Source organism: Pleurodeles waltl, chromosome 6, assembly GCF_031143425.1.
Source record: "Pleurodeles waltl isolate 20211129_DDA chromosome 6, aPleWal1.hap1.20221129, whole genome shotgun sequence".
Classification (NCBI taxonomy): Eukaryota; Metazoa; Chordata; class Amphibia; order Caudata; family Salamandridae; genus Pleurodeles; species Pleurodeles waltl.
Genome location: NC_090445.1, coordinates 982,852,484 through 982,867,416, shown reverse-complemented (window position 1 = coordinate 982,867,416; position 14,933 = coordinate 982,852,484). Strand labels below are relative to the sequence as shown.

The 14,933-nt window shown below is 42.6% G+C and overlaps 1 protein-coding gene across 2 annotated transcripts in view; it reads left to right on the top strand.

Annotated features, from left to right (window-relative positions):
• Window positions 1-14,933, top strand: part of SLC16A12 (solute carrier family 16 member 12) — a 511,884-nt gene that overhangs the window by 425,654 nt on the left and 71,297 nt on the right. The gene's annotated exons all lie outside the window — the stretch shown is intronic.

The window sequence follows — 14,933 nt, the reverse complement described above, 5'->3', positions numbered from 1 at the left end:
CGTTCATCCACTGGCTTGTACTGTGGGCGATGGCATTCTGTCTGATCAAATTTGCACATCCACCAGTAAATGGGAAAACTTTGGGGCCGGGTTGAGTGTAACTAGACTGCTGCTTTAAAAAAAAAATTGTAATCATTTTCTCAATGTTTGCATATTGTGTTTGTAAAAATAAATCAGCAACTGAAAAAATAAACCTCTGCTAAGGCCAGAACTATTGGATCTGGCAATGATTGTTATGTTTGTCCCTTGATGAGTAAGGAAATTACACAACCAATATCCCTTCACATAAAATCAGTTTTTAGCGGCTCTATCACAAATGTGGTGAAATTCCAGATTCAGATGGAAATATCGAATTACGAATGAATTTGGTCGGAGTTCTCCTGAGTTTTATTGTAATTTTTTTCTCAAGGGATCTAGGGGCCAAAGACTTAATATTAAAGTATATCCAACTACTGAAATTACGAATACCGAGGCATTGGTAACTTCAGGAGCATAACTATCAATGCAGGAATTCTGACTCCCTCATAATGGGGGCTAACTTTGTCTTTCTCTGCAAATAGGTAATTTGCAAACTTTCATAGTCTATTGTTCAGAGAGTTATTATTAAAATCCATATAGCTTCACTGTTTGTACCGTGCATACTAGAAACGATAGTAACTTAATGCAGTACATGTGCAGATATGGTAGTGAGCAAAACGAGATCAGTGTATTTATATGATAGGAGACAAACGCGTTAAACATAGAAAAAGTATGCCTTTCATGTTTCCCGGAATGAGATAGATTGATTAATAGATCAGTAGAGAAATACTTATTGATTCAGTCAATCATTCACCATGCCATCATTGATGTGTGTGGAGTGAGACCACTTTTTGAATTCAAGAGACCTGTGAAAATGCAAATTAATATCTGAAGTACGAACTGGGGTCACTTTCAAATTTAAAATTCAAATTTAAAATTAATGTGATAATCTTTCATTCTAGTCACTAATTAGCTGATTTAAAGGAGCATGGTAAGAGACGTCTGGCAAAAAATGACAGCATTCCTCAGCCATATGAAAAGGATGAAGGAAGGTGACAGCTTCATCCCGGTACCCCTTCAGCTCCCTATCAAACAATTCATGTCTGCAGTACAGATGATGTCAAACTGTCCACCTTCAAAAGATTATCTGGGTTATTAAAAAATTCCTGTTGCCCTAATTCATTAAAAGATCTCTTGACAAAAGAGAGCCAGGGAATTCAGTTTAGATCCATTCAAAGCAAGATAGTCCCTTATTATCAATCGGTTTAACTTGTACTATGGATTTCTCGCAACCGAAATCCACTGTAGGAAGGGCAACCTTTTCACAATATTATTAAGGACAACATCCAGTTCTTCATGAACTACGAAGGAGGCAGAACTGTTCAGAAGAAATAACAGTTTATTCAAAAATGGGGTTTCCATTGTTTGAAGGGAATAAAGTATACCCCCAGATATCACCCCCATAAATAGCAATAGAGGCATATTTTTGCCTTGTAAATCTTTAAAATGGCTGCTAAAAGTCTATTACTGAGTCTAGCAGCAAAATAAAAAATAGAACGACTGGATCTCATAAAAATCATTGATCTAGAAGATAAAAGAGGAGAACAGGTTCCAGCAGAGTCAAACAACAATCCGAAGTATGGATAAGAGTTAACCTTACTCATTGGTATGCGTTTAGGGCCAAACACCATTAGCTGTGTCTTTTTTAAATTGGTGCTCAAATCCAGAAAATCCCTAAAAGCCACTAATGAATTTAACAAACATTGACAAGCCAATCCTCCTATGGCTATTAACTGTCAGCATACAGTGCAGGAAGTGGACGCCACCTGACATAGGGCACATCATGACCACCCTCCACAAAAATGGTTTTGGGTTGATTAATATAGAGGATAAAAAGAAAAGGAGCAAGAGGTACCCCTACTGGACACTTTTTTTTAGCTTAAACAAATCAGAGCACTCATCTCCCTCCCAGTAGCCACTACGTTCTGATGAAGATCGCTAAAAAAATATGCAACATTCAGCTCAACACCTAATGAGATCATGATGCTCCACAATTTGTCTCTATTGACCCTGTTGATTGCAGAACTAAGGTCCATAAAAGCAACATGTAAGGATTTCATCTTGACCATGGTATATTTGTTAATGATTAAAATAAAGATTTAAGCACTGATTGACTGTCCTTTGGCCATATCTAAAACCACACTGAATACAAAAAGTACCTGATCCTTTGAAGTCCACATAGTCAAACTATTTAAAACTATGCACGGCAAGACCTTGACCGTAGAATCAGCAAGGGAAATTGGCCTATAACAACATGGATCAGCCTTATCTCCTTTTTGAAAAACAGGTACTATCAATCAAAAATTGAGACTAGGAATTGGGGAGAACATGTAATACTGCCTAGTTAATAATATTAGTAAGGAGTGGAGCCCAGTGCAAAACTCAAGTTTGAAATGTATCAAATGGCACATGATCTGGACCAGGGCCTTTATTTGTATAATCCTCTGTTACCTTCTCAACAATAACCTGTAAACAGGAATCTGTAGGTGCACTAAGAGGGCCATGGCTAAATAACACACTATCAGGAAAATCATATATCCCTGCAAAGTGACTAACCCATTTATCTACAGAAATGTGAGAACACATGGTGTTTTCCAGAGTGGATGAGAAAAAGGGGTAATTGACAATTTCTCAGAAAATGGACACATTTTTTAAGCCACTAGTGTACCACAACTAGCCCCACAGCGTCTGGCGGAAGCACCGTCTCTTCCTATCTGTAATTGCTTATTTATAGATAGCTCTACAGGCTGTCATCTCAGACAGGATCCTAGGTTGTCTTTTCAAAGCACTAATAATTACTATGCACTTTTGAAGAAGAGTGATCAAACCAATAACAAGAAGTAGCTTGAATGGGCTTTGGTGGTATACTCAACAACTTATTCACATTCATACAGATTCACTCGTAAGAATTGACTGAGGTGTAGCATAATCACTCAGATAGCCTCAAAGTCGGCTTAGCAAAGATTTACTACTTCCATGTGAAATTAACTTGGAATAACTTTAGTCCATCTTAACCTTAATCCCTAATATATTACACTCTCCATACTTGATGCACATCCAGTGACCATACAAGGAAAATTACCCAGAGTAAAACAACCCACAATGGGTTACAGTGATTACGAGAATCCTATATTACACTATGCTCAGTGATTAAAGATGTAAGGGGTGCTGATAACAAAATAAAATTAATAACAGTTGGACAACTCTACCAGTAAAAGTAGGGATTGGTATCGGTACGTGATCATTTCCACAAATAGTACTAGGAAAATTCCACAGGGGTTCAATGGTAATTTGTCCTAAGACACAATTGAAGTCTTTCCACCAGCCAACACTGAGAAGGCAATTTCAGAAACCAATTGAGGACCTACCTGGATCCCTGAAACAGATAAAGAAATAGATAGTATCCCAGGTCAGGCTGAGCACTACTAGTGACAATCTTAGTGTAAATACTCTTTGATGACATCTGAAGCTTTGAAATAGAGTGTTTAATTTTGGCCAGTCTTTGTAGACAACCGTCCAAAGAGTTAGATGTTAAAAATTCAGTCTTCCTGAAAAACACACCCAGCCTTAGAATCATTGTGCTCAGGCAATAATTGAAACATAGGTTCCACCTCTACCCATTTTACAGGACTAGGTTTAATTGCAGAGCCAGTTCTCTTTTATGTTTTTGCACACAGTGAATGATCAAAAACGCCCTGGGACTCAGATCCCATCCGTGATGGCAGTCAGAGCATTCTACACCTTATCAGCATAGAGTCAATAAAACAGTTTCAGTGGCAGTCATCTTCACGGTGAGACCCGCAATCATGTCACCCAAGGCATTTATCCCCAGCTCCACCTCAATTTAGGAGATTTCTTCATAATAGCTCCCACAGCAGAGCTAAGAAGGGTCAAAATAGAAGGTTTTTTACTGGATCATTTCAGGCCATTACTAGTAGGGCCAGTGAAGGAAGAAGGAGAAGGAGAAAGAGAAGGAGAACTTTTGCACTTACCCATAACTTTGGTATCAAACTACCAACCCAAGAGGGATGACCCAGACCAGGCTTCACTGGTCCTGGACAGGTACAGACAAGCCTGCTTCTGGCCCGGTCTTGGCCTGATCACACGTCTGAGTGCATCCCTCACTATGGGGAAAGGAATCGCCACTTTATGTGCTATCTGGCGCTATGAAGGTGGGCCCGCCTCTGGGGCATAGCAGGAATTCTGGGCATTTGAGTACAGCCATGTCAAGCCTTGCATCCTGCACCACAGGAAACAAATCTGCTCTTTATGCCCCTGTCCGGTGCAATGAAGGTGGCCCCGCCTCCAAGGCACAGCATAAATTCTGGGCCTGAAAGTCCTGCCCTGTCAAGCCTTGGGTTCCTATTGTTAATTTTGGGCCTTTATCCTTTGACCATGTGCTCTTTACTTGCCCTATTCTGCCCATTAACTGTGACTCTTCTACAAAAATGTATCAACTGTGGAAGCAGAAGAAAGAGGTCTTGTTTAAGCCTCACTGATGTTTGATAAATTGAGCAATTTGGTGCTCACATATTTCATTAAGTTGTGCAAAGGAATCAACACTTTCTTGTAATGTAACATTTTTTGCAGTGTGAATTTTTTTTGTATTCTTATGCACTACATTATTCAGCCTTCTAGTAGTTGGGTCCGGAATTTTCTCTTTTCAACCTCTTTTTCCTTTTTTATTTATTCTTTGTGGGAGTCATCGCCACCATCTGGTGTCTCCCCCTAGGATATCAGAGGCACACCCCGAACGCCACTGTGCTTGGTTACCATCTTCAGATTTCTTTTTCTGCCATTGGATCTGGAAGCAGAAGCAGTAGATCTAGGTTTGTCAAAAAGTGTTTCATGGGAAAGTTGACTATCATCCTTCGAAAACATCTGAATATAACAGAAGAGCACAGGAAGGTGAGAAGACATTGAGGACACCCAATAAACACTTAAAAAGTAGGTGTGTCACATTCATCATTAAGTGAGTGGTCAAAGAATGTGCACCAAGATGGTTGCATTATCGACAGAAATAGAGAACACCCTCTTTAGATTCTGCCTCAAGTGCTATCATAGATTGCGCAAATGGACAGTCAGAGTCTGCAACCTCTGCTACCCAAGAGATCACAGCACCAAAGGCTGCGAAGTGTGCACTGCATTCCAACCTAAAACACTATGAACCAGGGAAAAACTGATGTGGGCATGCTGTGCCGCAATGCAAACTCAGAAAAAAACATCCATCAGTCAGAAACCTTGGTTTGTTGAGTGACCACAACAACAACATTGAAGATACAAAGGCAGAACAAGGAGAGGAGTCCGTCGTCAAGGGACACAGCATTGAACCAGAAAAGGAATAGCCACCAAAGAAACCACCAAATTAAGGAGAGCACAAAATGTGAGTGCAGATAGTACCACAACAGTACTGTGAGCAAGAGCCGAAACATTCAGATTCTAGGACCCTGAATACACACTTGCCAAGTGAAGGGAAGTCAAAACAAAAAATAACTTCATGGCTCTTGACACAAGGACAGCATTAGAGGATGCCTCATTGATATGGGTTCAATGTCAAAGGTGCTTAAGACACTGAGAGGGAGAATGAGTTGAAACAAGAGGTGCTGATATCAAAGAGAAGGCTGGCTCCAGTCTTCAATGCTAAGCAAGAGTGATGGAGGTTGAATAGAAAAAGAGACTCCTCAAGGCCAAATGGAAGTTATTCTCCAAAAGATAATGGATTTCAACAAATCCCTAAAGGAGTTTCAAATCCTTTTGACATCGGCAAGGAAGAAAGTTGTTGAGCAGGTGGGACTGCTACCACTGACTACAGCTGAGCCCTTTGAAGATGAGCAGTAAGTCTTCTTCTTTGAGGATGAGATGCACAAGCTGAGTTTGTTTCCTGAGTTAGAATGGCATGACAATGGCACAGATTCACCAGAAGAGGACTAAGAATCCTACCCTTCAAGCCCTTCACCAGCAAATGACATCACAATGTAAAACTCAATAATAAAGCGAGCTGCTGGCAAGTACGGTGTACAAACAGTAGGAAGAACTGTAACCCTTTTACCATCTTAAGGAAGGAGTCTGTATCTTCTTAATTTACTAAGCATTCTAATTAAGGGAAAGGGGGCACTCAGGGAAGCAGCAACCTGCAGGGCTGTGACTCCAAGGATGGAGCACTTATCTAAAGACCCTATACATATTGAAGTCAGTGCAATTCCAGACTCCTTAATCCTGGCCACTGCTGGGAAAAGGGCTGATGTCTCAACACCAACAAGACCTCCATTGACAAAAAAAAGCAAAAAGGTGGAGAGGCTTGGGTGAAAAGTGAAGAGAGGAACAGCTATGCAGTGGAGGACTGCAAACTTTATTGCAGTCTTTACTTGCTATGCATATCAGTTTTTGGAAGAAAATTAGGAAATTAATGAAACATCTCCTGAACAACAGAAAAAGTGGGCAAGCTCCATTAAAGAAGAAGGCAAAGCCAACTCGAGCACCTGCTTTTAATCTCCTTTGAATGCCACTGACTTGTCAAGCAGACATTTATGGACAGACACTGTCCTCAGGAGACATGCATGCCTACGTGCCTCAGGCTGCAATAAATGACGCACAGGCAAATGACATAAACATTCCATTTACAAAGGGGAACCTATAAAGAGCAATGGTCAATGACCCCCTACAACAAATTATGAAAGACAACAAGACCGCAATGGCCATGAGTGCCCTGTAGTCCTGCAGCAACATAAGAAGGGTGGTATCTCAATAAGAAGGCTGGGAAAGAGGAGGCTTCCAAACATAAAGTCTGCAGACCTCCTACCAACAATCAGGTGTGCATCAATCAATGCCACTACAGTGGCATTTCCAAACAACACCAAGGCAGCCCTTTTATGGCTTAGCTGGGGATAGGGGGCAGACCTCAGGAGTAGCAGCCTCATCAAGTAAATAACTTGCCGACAGGACAGCCCCACCACATAACACCAGCTGGGGGCAGAATAGAAGGTTACCTTTAGAAGGGAAGGCCCATCACTTCAGACAAATAGATTGTGAATATTGTCCAACACTTCTATTGTTATCAGACTTCTAAGAAATCTTCAAAGTGTCAAATCAAAAAGGAGAAGACATACAAAGGAAAAGCTACAATGCTTGCGGGAAATAGAGAAACTTCTGCAAAAACAAGCAATAGAAAAGGTACAAAGGAAAGAGATCAACCAGGAAACCCTCTCTGTGTATTTTCTGTACCAAAACCAGACAAAACATTGATATGAATTTTGGATCTCAGGTTCTTGAACCAATTCATAGTAACATAAAGATTCAAAATGACTACTCTTCAAGTGGTGATGCAATGGCTGCAGAAACAAGACTATAATGTGAATAGAGATCTCAAGGATGCCTACATGCATGTGCCACTGAACAAGACCTTCATGAGATTCCTTTGCTTCTTTGTGAATCATGTACACTATCAATTCAAAGTATGTCCTTGTGGGATAAAGTCAGCACCCAGGGTGTTTACAGAATGTCTTGCAACAGTAGCACCATATTTAGGAACATAGAGAATACATGTATACTCATACCTAGACAATTTGCTAGTAAAGGCAAGCTCTTTCAAACAATGCAAAAAGAGTATAAAGACAGTCATGCACACACTGCACAGGCTAGGTTCTCGATAAACAGAGAAAAATCCTCTCCAATGCCAAAGAGATAAAAATCGTTTTAGAATCAAGACTCAACACTAGGGAAGGGAAAGCATTTCCAGCTGCCAAATGGATCAATGCATTGACAGAGCAAGCTCACCTTTAGCAGAAGGGACAACCTCTGGTTGTGAGGACAGTCAGGAAACTTATGGGCGCAATGGCCTCATGCATTCCACTTATTACACATACCAAAATATGTTTGAGACCAGTTCACATATGGATTCACAAACCAGTGGTCTCAGGCAGCAGAGATTAAGGAGGGTCTGGTTGTTGTTACTCATAAAGTACAAAAGGAAACGACAAAGTGAAATGTAAACAATGTAGCAGTATGTAGACCTTTTGTGCATCCATTTCCTTCACTGGCCATTACCACAGATGCGTACCACAGAGGATGACAGGATCTGTATGGTGAGTCTCAACATCAGGGGTTTGTGGAAATAGAGGAAGCAGTACAGCACAAACATTTATTAGAACTAAAGACAGTCTCCCTTACTCTAAAAGCCTTTTTAGCACAGATAAAAGGGAAGGCTGTGCAAATTCTTATGGCCATTTCAAGGAAAATGACATTGCTGGTAATATACATACCAAGGATGCAAAATGTACAGGCAAGCAACCCTCTCACACAAATAGAAAATAAAGCAGCAACTATTAGAATAAGTCTTTCAACACCTAAGCACACCAGAAATACATCTAATCGCAATACCAGAAAATACGAAATGCCAAACCTTCACATCAAGGCATTCAAGCCAATGCTCCCAGGGGAATGCTCCTCGGATAGACTGGTCAAATAAATTTGCCTGCACTGTTTCCCTCATAGCACTGATACTATTAGTAATCAATAAGTACAAATGATCTCCCAAGACCCTTATTTTAATAGCATCAGAGGGCAAGGCAAGCCCAGCTCTCAGACCTCATCGGAATGTCACGAGAAAAAATAATTAGGCCACCAGCTCTACAAGACCTATTAATGCAAAAGGGACAGATGCTTCACCAATCAGCTTCATTATGGCTGCTTGGGTTCTTAGGAATTAGAGTTTTGATATCTGAAATTATCTAAAAGAGTTATGGATGTTATAAAGGAAGCCAGCAGACCAAGCACAAGGAAATTACATGCTGCTAAGTGAAGCAGGTAGCACTGGGATACCCTCCCAGACAAGTTGTGTGATATAAAAATACACATAGCATAACATAACATGTCCACAGGTGCAAAAAGGAGGGTCTTTTAGACATCAGAACACAATACACTGCAGACTTGAAATATCTAGAGAACCTAACCTATTCTTCTTTAAAGGTGCACTTGTTAGCCATAGTAGCATAAACAAGGGGATACACGTGAACCAAAGCTTCTTCAATACACCAGTCATCAAGAAATTGTTATAAAGGGTAAGGAACATTGCCTATCCCACACCCATATGGAACCTTAACCTGGTGCTCACTAAATTGATGATGGAACCATTCAAACCACTGCGTAAAGCAGGAAACAATGTAACCCTAAAAATAGCATTCTTAATACCAATAAACTTAATAATGCACAGGGTAGGAAAACTTCAAGTGCTAACCACAAAGAAAGCCTACTTGCAGATCCATGTACTAACACACAGTTGCTGCCAAAAGTTGCATCGTATTTCCACTTGAACCAAGCCATTAAATTCCTGGGTTTCCAACAATAACCAAAGACACAAGCAGAAACAGCTTTGCCTACTATTGGTGTCCGTAGGACAGTCATGTACTACATGGATGCAACTAAACAATTGAGGAAAGACAGACACTTGTGAACTCAGAAAATGTTCATGCTGCAAAACGAAATGGTTACCTACCCACAGGTGTAGTTTTGGAGCTTGAAGGACTTTCTTAATTCACATGCAACCCTCCAACCTTCCAAAAATGACGTTTTTGGACTGGACCCTCTTTAAAGAGTCATCCCCAAACTATTTGCCTTTACTTCTCCTCTTTTGCTGAATTTGTTTTTGTTGATTTTAGGACTCTGTGTGCTTTTCTAGTACTAACCAGTACTACAGTGCTTGTGCTCCATTCCCTAAACATGGTGAAAATGGCTTACAACTGAGTAGGCACTTTTAATTACTTGTATGTCCATAGTAAAGTGGCGCTACAGGTACCCAGGAATTTTAAATTGAATGCTAATAGTGGGCCTGCAGCACAGACTGTGCTACCCACTTAAGTAGCCTTTTTAAACCTTGGATCCAGTCTGCCATTGCAGCCTGTATGTGCAATTTGTAAATTGCCAATTCAACTTGCCAAAAAAAGCGCTTCCAAAGCATTAAATACAATTAAATGTTGGGCATTTACTTTCAAGTTTGACATGTCCTGGTAAAAACTCAGAAATTTGTTTTTCACTGTTGTGAGGCCTACACTTCTTATAGGATAACATGAGGCAGAAAAATTACGGACAACTCTGTAGAGGAAACCTCCAGAAGCTTCTCCCAAAGTATGTGCCAGGTATAAAAAGGGAATCCTCAGACCCACTGTCCTGCACACACCTAGATCTGCGAATGCTATAGAAGAAGGATGCCCTACTGCTTGAGGCCTGCTGTGTTTGTTGATAAGGAAGACTGGTCCTACTCCTTTCATCTCGGGCTGAGAGACTTTGACGGCTGGCTGACTGACCTCCTGTTTTGAACCTCAGAGACACAACAAGCCCCAGAGGCCTCCCTGTAACTGTCCAGCTGACCTTCTGCTCTGGACCTGCCTGGACCTGCAACTGGACCTGACTGAGCACTGCTGGCCTTTGCTTGAGTGAGACTGTGATCCTCAAGTGGTGCCTCCCCAGGACCTGGTCCCTTGGCTGGCATCAGAGAGAGCTCCTCTTGAACTAACTGCAAGTTCCATCAAATCTGACACGAAGAGATGTGAAACCCCACAACGCCTCACCACAGAGCTGCAAAATTCTAGTGTGAAGCAATGCAAATCCTACAAAGTGTTGTGGCACAGCTGCAAGCTTCATCACAACCAACGTGAAGTGGCAGGAAAACCTGCAAAGCCTCGCTGCATAGCTGCCAGGCTCATCAGAATCAATGCTATCAAAACTCCTTTCAGAGGGATCATTGAGCATGCAGGGATTAATGGGCCCAACTGTGGTGGTTAAAAACTTTTACTCCTGATGTCCAGGGGCCTGACCTACTATGGATCCTGCTCAGTTAGGCAACATACCCCTTCTGCACTGACTCTCAGTGGGAGCTGAGGTTGAGCAATCAAGGCTCCCCCTGGGGATGTAGCTATGAGTCAGTGAACACGACTCATAACTCAAAGTGCAATAAGTACAAACAATAAATCAAAGTCCATTCAAATACTTGCTTTATTAAGAAAAATAGTATTTTATTTCTCACGGTAACTCTACACATGCAATGCAACACAATTCCCCCTTGAGGTTGGGGCACTAGTAGTTATCTGGCAAGTTCCTGACCCACTCTTCTTTGTGTAATATGTTTGGGTTATTTCCCATCATTGGTAGCAGTGTCCATGGAATGCAAACTATTAGGCTGTACTCAAGGGTTCTCCCTTTGACCCTTTAGGAAAAATGTCTTTGGTGTCGCACCACCGTTAGCAGCAAGGTCCCGGGGCCCAACTGGCCCACTTCTCATGTAACCTGCTCTCCCTACATGGAAAAGTTCAAAGATGCAGTGGGTGCCTTTAAATGTACACCTGTGAGTCCTCAATTTAGAGAGGTTAGGCTACTTCCTGCCCACATTGCAGCACTCAGCAGTGCAGGCTCTTTCTACTGAGTGGTGCTGCCGGAGGTCTCCCAGGTGTTGGCGCAGCTCTCTGCTCACGAAGGCATGGTACGTTGACTTTGCTCAACAGGGGGAGGGAATGCTTTCTTCAGTTCCCAACAGGAGCCAGCGAGGATGCAACGCTGTCCCCAGTGTCTTCAGCAGTTGTCAGTGGTGAGTTATGGGCAGTTCCCCACAGTGTGGGTCCAACCTGCAGATCGCGGCCACAGTCTCACCTTCCAGTGGAGGCCTGAATCCTTTGGTAGCATTGGTATCAGCATTCCCTGCTGGCATACAAGGTGGCTGCTGTTCATGGAGGTATGAACGCAGGCTCATCTCACCTCAGCACCCCAGCCTAAGATGCTCACAAGTGGTGGCCCTACTTGAAATGGTACCTTACTGGTGGCCCTCTGTGGCATAGAGGGCCACCGCAGCGCACAGGCATGGCAAGACCCGCTTGGTGCTCAACACACAGCAGTCTATGGCGGCCCTCTCCTGGCATATGGAGGTAACCAAAAATCAGTCTTGCACATGGGCAACAGCCTGCCTGATGCTCTGCCAAATCCTCACACCTCGCCCAACAAATTTGCATGGTAGGGCTCCCGACTGGACAGTGTGGGTCCAACCTGCAGATGACAGCCTCAGTCTCTCCTTCCAGTGGCAGCCTGAATCCTTTGGCAGCATTGGTATCGGCAGCACCTGCTTGCATACGAGTTTGCTGCAGTAGCTGGTGATACGGACATAGACTCATCCAGCCTCAGCAACCCAGCCCAGACAGTCACCAGTCATGGCACTACTTGAAATAGTATCTTACCGTTGGTCCCCTCTGGCATACATTTTCACCACAGCATGTCACGACCCGTTCGGCGCTCAACACAGAGCTCAGACTATGGCGGCCCTCCGCTGGCATACAGAGGTTGCCGAAAACAATCTTGCACATGGACAACAGCCCACTCAGTGCTCAGCTAAATGCTCACATCTTGTGCAGGGAGTTCTCACAGTAGTGCTCCCCGCTTGACCTTGCTTCCTCCAATGCTCTTCTCTTCCTCACAGGGCTAACTGTTCTTGGCAAGCACTCATGCTCCAGAGCAAGTGATCTTTGTTTTCCTGGCTGATAGCCCCCCCACCCAGCAGAGAGATTAGCAGGCCTTGGCTCCCTGTCCAGGCCACATGCAAAAGTCTTGCAAAGCTTTCCTTTCTGACACAGCCCATCTGGCTCCTTGATAGATGATACATTTTTGGGGGCTCAAAATCCCCTTCTTCTAGTCCTTTACCAGACACCAACTATGATTTAGGGACTGGGTCATTGAAGTTTTTTGTTGGGGTTCTGCTTTTTTTGAAGTGTTCATTTCTCCTTTTCATATTCCTTCATGAAAGAGGTCTGTCATAGCAGGCATGACTCCAAAGCTGATTATCCACAACACAATTCACGGGAGTGACCAGAGCTCACATCTGGATGTCAGGCACAGTGATATGTGTACCAAAAGATGAATCCCAGCCCCACAACCCTGCTCTTTGTGGTTTTCTTATCAGGTCCATCTCCCTTCCTGAGATGTGTCCTAGCCCCTTCCTTGGGATCAACCACTGAGTCAAAGACCAATGTTTTGCACTATAAGGGGAGTTATTGCCTTTTCGCTTCATTGTGTCCCCACCCATTTCACTAGAATGCAGTAGTGCATACATCTGTTTTGGGAGATTCCTCTCCTCCTCATGTCTTTAACAGGCAGATCAGAGCTTCCCAAAGTGGAACCCATGGTCCCCCATAAAATGTTGCATTGCAGGCAAATTCATTCAATGTACATTCATAGCGCACGTTCTGTTCAGCACTAGCACCTCAGTACATTGCACCCTCACATGTACAGATGCATTAAACACACACGCTCAATCTGTGCACTCTGTTGACCACTGACACTTTTCGATCTTTAACCAAGATGTGATATTTTAAAACACATGCATTGACAGCACACACACTCACTATGTGCACTGCACAACTCCTCACCCTTCATGTATTATACTTCACACAAGCACAGGTACACCCAGCACACGCTGTTCCTGCGCACACACTGCACAGCATTGCATCTCCCATGTAATGTATTAAGTATGCGGCATAAGGACGCACATTTTGTGATAGCATTACTTCATTATTTTCTCATTTCTATACTTGTTAGCACTGTCTGGGCATTGGCTTCACCTCTTTAGTACCAGTTTAACACCAAAATACAGTTAAAAGCAACAGTAAGGTGACTAGTCAACTTGTGCAAAGGGCTTTCACTGTGCAGCCATGTGCAGTGCTTTTTTTTTAGTAATGTTTGAACCGTTTGAGCTAGAAACATTTTTTGTTGAAATCTGCAGATTATGCAGCACATAATGGATTATGTGGCAAACGTGGTAAATCTATAATTATGCAAAAATCATCACATTCGCACAACCGCATATTTCCAGTGGCCCTAGTCAAGGCTCACACACTTTAACTATGTTCATCAAAGACCAAAAAAACAGCATTAGAGATCCAGACAGGCAGACATACATGTCTCTTACCTTGTAGAGGACCTGCCCACTCAAGCAGACACCCAACTGCGCAAAACCCTGCAAAGCCTTACCACCTCACTGCCAGCCTCGACTAAACTAACACAGAGCAATGCAAAGCCTTGCCACTTAATAGTAACTGATGCTGGGGGATGTGAAGCCTCCCAAAGCAACTTCTTGCAGACCACGCACTAAGGACATAACAAGGTACAATCCTTTAGCGGGTCAGCGTTGGGTCTATGCCTGGCCTGTGCGCCTCCATGTTCGGCCTGAACTTGTGACTTTGTCCTAGTCCAGCGCAACCAGATAACCTCAGTTGGTGCTTTGCTTTTCTGTACACATTTAAAATTGCATATCTTCAGTTCGGCTGAATGGATTTTGATTGTTTTGGTCTCAGTTTATTTATTAACGTTTACTCTGTTTTTCTAATTTGGTTTGGGGTTTTTCCTCTGTTGTGTTTTAATGTATGAATACTTTACACATTTCTTCTAAGTTAAGTCTGACAATTTGTGTGTCAACCACAAGAGGGTTACACACAGGCTAATTAAGTGACTTTTTGTAGTTCACCATGACAAGGAATGTGGTTGTTGCTTGAGTAGGATTTTAACCCTCAACCAACAAATCAGTGTCCAGAGGGAAAATATCTACACACACAATGTACAGTAAGACAAAATAAACTTAGACTCAGGATCACCAAAAGGGAAGAAAAATCCTGAATATGGTGACCACGCACAAGGGCTTTCTGGGCATACATCTAACATCAGGAGATGACGGTCATACCACAAAATGGTGAGCAACAATGCTCATGTTGAAAAAACCCTGAAAAGATCACAAAAAGAGAAACATCTGAACCCCTCACTAGATGGTGAAATAATGTACAGCATTTGAATCCAGAAGTGTCTTCAACTACAAAACTACACCTCCAGCT